Source organism: Nicotiana attenuata, unplaced genomic scaffold (assembly GCF_001879085.1).
Source record: "Nicotiana attenuata strain UT unplaced genomic scaffold, NIATTr2, whole genome shotgun sequence".
In the NCBI taxonomy this organism is placed as follows: Eukaryota; Viridiplantae; Streptophyta; class Magnoliopsida; order Solanales; family Solanaceae; genus Nicotiana; species Nicotiana attenuata.
This window is the reverse complement of record NW_017671457.1, coordinates 147,086-153,477: the sequence shown is the minus strand read 5'-3', so window position 1 is coordinate 153,477 and position 6,392 is coordinate 147,086. Positions and strand designations below refer to the sequence as shown.

Here is a 6,392-nt window from a genome sequence, read left to right as displayed (position 1 = left end):
TGATTTATTAATAAGAGTGTAAAAGAGTGTTTAAGAAAAAATGTGTCCTATATTCATGAGATCGAACTAGACACGGGGATAAATTTTCACCCGACAAATCTATGACATTAAGACTGCCTCCTCTGACAGCTGTGAAATCAATTTGTTCGTATTGCAAAGATCTTTTTTCCTTGTTTTTTTCTTTTTTCGTTTTTCCTTTGCCAGAAGTTAGTAAGTCAGACAAATATATAAATTAATTGTGAACCTTTTGATAACAAATCAGAGTGGCGCAGCGGAAGCGTGGTGGGCCCATAACCCACAGGTCCCAGGATCGAAACCTGGCTCTGATAATTGTGTAGAGTGGCTTTCAGCGTCTCTCTTTTTGGCTCTTTCGCATCTTTCTATCATTTGCTTTAACCATACATCTCTAATGCAAGTTTAGCAATACTAAAAATATGAAATATATCCAGTTATTTCTCAATTGCATTAAATCATTTTAGTATTTGTTATTACCTTATTGTAACTGTTACTATTAGCTTAATCATATTGATAACTAGAGGGGGAATCCGTCGCACACTACTTTGAGAGGTGAAATAATCTTAAAATGCAACTAGTAATTTGGTCGATAACTTGTTAAACATGTAAAAAGTACGTATTAATATGTTGTCATATTAAAGTTAAATTCCAACGCCTAATTGAGCATTGGATCGTCTAAAATCACCCCGCAAATGAGAAAGTGATCATAAAGTAAATTGCTTGGAACCTACAGATTATTCACTATATGCTAGAAGCATCATCTAAAACTTTATTATATCATGTAACTGCCCTAAGCCCCTACTCTCCTTTCTCTTCTCTTAAAGTTTTAACGATGGAAAAAGGAATCGTTTCAAAAAATAGACAATATTTAACCCATGTCCTTTTTTAGGTTAAGTGGTGCCTCACCCAAACTGTGATGAAAGCTATGTCAAAGATCCAAAGCTACAAGTGCATCACGTACAACTCCAGTACGTAAATTGCTCACATAGTGGATTGAGCAACCGACTAAATCCAGAAAGTTGTTGGGGGGAAAACGAGCACGAATAAGTGTACGACAAGATAGCAATGGAAGAATACCCAAATCTAAATTTTCCCAATATATTTAAACTAAGAGAAGAAAATAATTTTAGCCCGAGTGGTATTTGGACAGCAACTACAACACATAACAATAGATATAGGCCAGGCAAATAAACAATTACAGGAGACACTAGAAGAGTAAAAAATCACGGGACCGAAGCTCCACTATATTAATGAGAGAGTTATAGGGTGTGTTTGGTACGAAGGAAAATGTTTTCCAATTTTCCCATGTTTGGTTGGCTTAAATGTTTTGGAAAATATTTTCCTTATCAATTCATTTTCCTCCAATTGGAGGAAAATGTTTTCCTTATCAAAAGAAGGGAAAATATTTTCCAAATCTCCTTCTGAACCTTCGCCACCCTCACCAACCCACCACACCCCCTCTCCAAAAAAAGTTTTTTTTTTTTTTTTAAATTTCAGTTTTTCTGTTACCACCCACCCTACTACCCCTCCACCCCCCCCAACCCCTCCCGCTAAAAAAATATTTTTTTACCTAATTTTTTTTTTTGCAATTTCAAATTTCTGTTTTTTCATTTTTCCTGCACCACCCACCACCCACCCCAATCCCCCACCTGCCCCCCACCCCCTTTCCCCCGCACTAAAAGTAAATTTTACGTTTTTTTTTGTAAGTTAAATTTCTGTTTTTATTTCGTTTTACTGACCACCCCCCCCCCCTCCGAAAAAAATTTTTAAATATATTTTTCAGTGTTAATTTTATTATTTATTGGTTTAAAGGCTCAAAATTTTACAAGTTCCAAAATTATGAGTTCGGAGGTTTATGTGTTTGGAAGTTTATCGGTTTAGAAATTATAAAGTTTACGGGTTCGAAATTCCGCGGTTTTGAAAGTTTAGCGGTTTGAAAGTTTATGGCTTCATGTTTATTATATCTAAATTATTTATGAATACTCTTGAGAAGTCATTTTCCTTAATTTGCGTACCAAACACCGGAAAATGAATAAGATTACTACTTGTTTTCCAAGAAAACATTTTCTTGGAAAATATTTTCCACGAAAAACATTTTCTGTTATACCAAACACACCCATAAAGTTCTTCAAAATGGCTATAATATCAATGTCAAACACGAAGCGACAATAGCAACAAGTATACATCAAAATAAGTCGAGAAGAGGAAAAAAATCATCAAAAGTACAACTACTGTTCATGACCCAAAATCTGGTTCTACAAGACTCTAAATCGTGCTCCGTCAGCTTTCACTTGAAGATCCCAAGATGTGAAGAATACTCAGTTCAAATTTTAGCTCGATCCAACAAGAAACAAAACAGGAATCAAAGTGTAAAGTTGGCTACTCAAGCTGATTTTCTGAAGAAAATCTGCACTTTTTTTCTCCTTTCTTTTTGTGTTGAAAATGGTTGTTATCTCTCAATCTTTGTATCCCCCAAATCACACCTAAAAGGTCATTTAATGTATGGGCCAAAAGTAAAAGTGAGCTTGTCCAAAATGGGCGTTTATTTATCCATATAGGAAGAAAAAAAGTAGCCCAAAGCCTAATAATTCTTCCCTCGTGACTATGTGGAGAAGACCGTTTTCCCGGCGATCAAGCAATATTCTTCAAACTTCCCCCTTGGCAAAGATTTGGTGAATATGTCGGAATCATTATCAGCTGTGTGAATCTTCTCAAGCTCAAGAAACTTAGAATCCAACATATCTCGAATCCAATAGTATCTCACATCAATATGTTTAGATTTACTATGAAATGTAAAATTCTTGCCAAGATGAATAGCACTTTGAATGTCGAAATAAAGCACATATCTCTCTTGAGCAAAGCCAAGTTTTCCAAAAATCTCTTCATCCATAGCAACTCTTTACTAGCTTCAATGGCATCAATAAGCTTAGCTTCCGTAGAGATAGAATAACATATTTTTGCAACCTATATTGTCAAGACACAGCTCACCCTACAAAAGTAATCAAGTAGCCCGAAGTAGACTTGCTGGTGTCACATCACCTGTCATATCTAAATTAGTGTAACCACAAAGAATAGGCTTCTCTGTCCCAAACCACAAACTCAGTCTAGAAATGCCACAACATATCTTATAATCCACTTCACATCATTCCAATATTCTCTTCCTAGATTAAAAAGAGAACGGCTAACAATAGCAACATTGTGAGCAATATCTGGTCTTGTATAAATCATTGTATATAACTGCCAATAGCTAAAGCATAAGGAACTTTCTTCATATCTTCCTTCTCATCATTACTGGAAGGATACTACTTCATGCACAATTTGAAGTGCATAGCTAAAGGTATACTAACAAACTTAGTTTTATACATGTTGAACATGTAAAGTACTTTCTCATTATACTTCTCTTGTGATAACCATAACTTATTGGCTTTTCTCTCACGGACAATCTGTTTAGCTGATCCTAAGTCTTTCATAGCAAAAGACTTATTTAACTTATGTTTCAACTTCTGAATCCTTCAAGCATTATGACCAACAACAAGCATGTCATTAACATAAATTAATAAAATAATAAAGTCATCACCAGAGAATTTTTTTACAAAAATACAATAGTTAGAAGAACTCTTCTTTGAAGCCCTGTTGACTCTAAAAGAACCAACTTATGGTACCACTACCTTGGAACTTGTTTCAAACTACACAAACTCTTCTTCAACTTGCAAATATAGTTATCTTTTTCCTTGACTTCAAAATCTTCTAGCTACTCCATATTGATTTTTTCATCTAAGTCAGAATGGTAAAGTGATTTTAACATCCATTTGTTCAACCTCAAAATCCAGACTTGCAGCTAAGCCCAAAACCACATGAACGAATGACATCTTCACAATTTGAGAGAATATCTCATCAAAGTAAACTCCTTTTTTTTTATTTAAGCCTTTGACACCTAATCTAGCCTTATGTCGTGGAACTGGGTTGCCATCTTCATGTGTTACGAAGAAAATCTATCTATTTTTGAAGCTTTTCTGTCTTTAGGTAGTGTAACACCCCGAAATTTTTTGAAGTGTTTTAAGACCATTAAGAAGATTGATGTGTATTAATTATACCAAATCGAGTATAAACAGGACTAATGTTATGAAGTATATCAATTTATCATGATAATATATGTATGAGGTATATTTAGAATGGTTTATGGTCTAAGAAGAACCCTAATGCTAAGTCAAGTTGGAAACTATATGATGGGCTAAAGTTTGAAACGAGTTCGCACAAGACTTAACCTCAAATGAGTATAACTCTCAAAATATGAAGGCTTATATGGTGTATGACATATCGAATTAAAGGTTTACGAGTCTATTTTTTAATGCTTCAAACCATTCATCATTTGAATATTTTTACAAAGAGTTATGAACTTTTTACCAGAAGGTGATAGTACAGCTACGCAGCAGGCTACGCAACCTGCGTAGTTAATTCTAGATTTTGGCCAAGAAAAGGCCTCCTGCGTAGGTTTTATGCGTAGGCTATGCCTATGCAGGGAGGTAAGCAACTTTAGGGGTCATTTTAAAAGGGCTAAAACATGCGTTTAGAGAGAGAATAAGTTAGCTCTTTATCTTGAAATTGATTCTATAGAGAATGAGGGGCTCTTCCACAATGGGTATACTTCAAGTGGAATTGAATCTTCAAGAACACCAAAAAGAGAAAAAATATGATTCTTCCACCAAGGTAATCCTTTCACTTGAGCCTCATATATGTAATATATTGAAGAATGGGTAGCATATTTATGAAGTTTATTTGAAGTTATTATTAAGTATTGTAGGAACCATAAGAGTGGGTCTTGAAAATAATATTTTAGGCAAAGAAGAAGATGAATAGTGATAAATTGATATAAATGGAATTGTTTTCAGTTTCTAATGATTCCAATAGACTCGATAACTTAATTGATGAACGAATTGAAGTGGGAATCACCATTTGGATAAGATACAATATTAGTTTTTTAAATGGGTGTTCTTGAACCTAGGATTTTGTTGGAGAAGGCAATGAACATTGACTTGATGATGTTGGGTAATTAATGCAGTATCATTAATGACTCCAAATGAGTAATAATAATAAGAATGGAATTGAATAGGATAATGGGTGAACCTGTTGGATAATTTGGGGATGGTTGAAGGCTTGTTGCCGAATTGTATAGCCAAAATGGATATTTATGAATCTTTTCGTGTTTGTTTTGATGTAACTGGGATGTCTAATGGCAGATGTTGAATTGTGGGCGATATTTCAGCATTTTAATCAATTGGAACGGTGTAGTATTAATTGGATCTTGATGATTGAGGTAAATTGATTAAGACTTACTCTTCTTGAGTGATTCTCTCTAAAAACCTATTTTGAGTTGATGTGTTAAATCATTTGTAAATGTGCATCCGTACTTGTAGGGACAACCGGGAAAGATATCACCATGTGTTTCTAAATTTGTTGCTTATGAAGTGTCATGTGATTTTATAAAAATCTTATTTTCAAAAAAATATTATTTTCAAAACTTGTTGGCAAAATGACACTTAAGAAAAATATTATAAGTTTTATTAAAACTTATATGTTGATAAGAGCATAAAATATTTGAGTGCTAAAGATATATTTTCATGAAAAAGTTTGTATTTTGAAATTTCAACAAAGGAGTAGCACTTGTTGTATCTTTAGATTGTTGTTATATTGCTAAAGTCTTTAACATGAAAAGAGTTATTCATTTGATTTTGTTCAAATAATTTGGATTGGCTATGAAAATCATGATTTGATAAAAATAGATCCTTCGAGGCTATTATGGTATGAATCTATTTTTGATATGTCAAATATTTTGGGAGTTACTAGTGGAGATTGTGAACACCTAATTTTTGCACTATTTTAACACCTCCTAAAGTTATTAGTGTTTTGTTATTTTAATTGTTTTTCTCAATTTTTGTGTCTTTAATTGCATATTTCCTATCATAAAATACTAAATAATAATAATAATAATAACAATAGTTCTTTCTTCATTTGTGAATTAATCTAGTTAAATGATCATTAGAATAAGTTATTTAATTAATTTATTTGTGTAAAATTAGTTTAATAAGTAGGATTAAGGGAAAATGGGCTAAAATTAAAATGATCAGGTGGCTAAGAGTGTAACATCATGTTTAATTGAGTGGCTGCCAGGAAAAAATTCAAAACGACGTAGTTTCAAGGTGAAACTACGTCACTTTGTTTAATAAAATCAAGATGAAATCTGAGCCCTCCCTTATCCTTGATCCAATGGCCCAGATTTAATTCCACTTGGCATATAAAAGGCCCAATAATCAGATTTTTGGCCTCATTTCACTCTCCCAAACCCTAGAGACCCCTTCTCCTCTCTTCTTCTTCCTCCA

At 33.5% G+C, this 6,392-nt stretch overlaps 1 non-coding gene across 1 annotated transcript; it reads left to right on the top strand.

The window, feature by feature from the left end:
• The first annotated feature begins 257 nt into the window (after positions 1-257).
• TRNAM-CAU lies at positions 258-329 on the top strand. The gene has a single exon. It is a non-coding gene; the product is annotated as a tRNA-Met (tRNA).
• Positions 330-6,392: the final 6,063 nt, after the last annotated feature.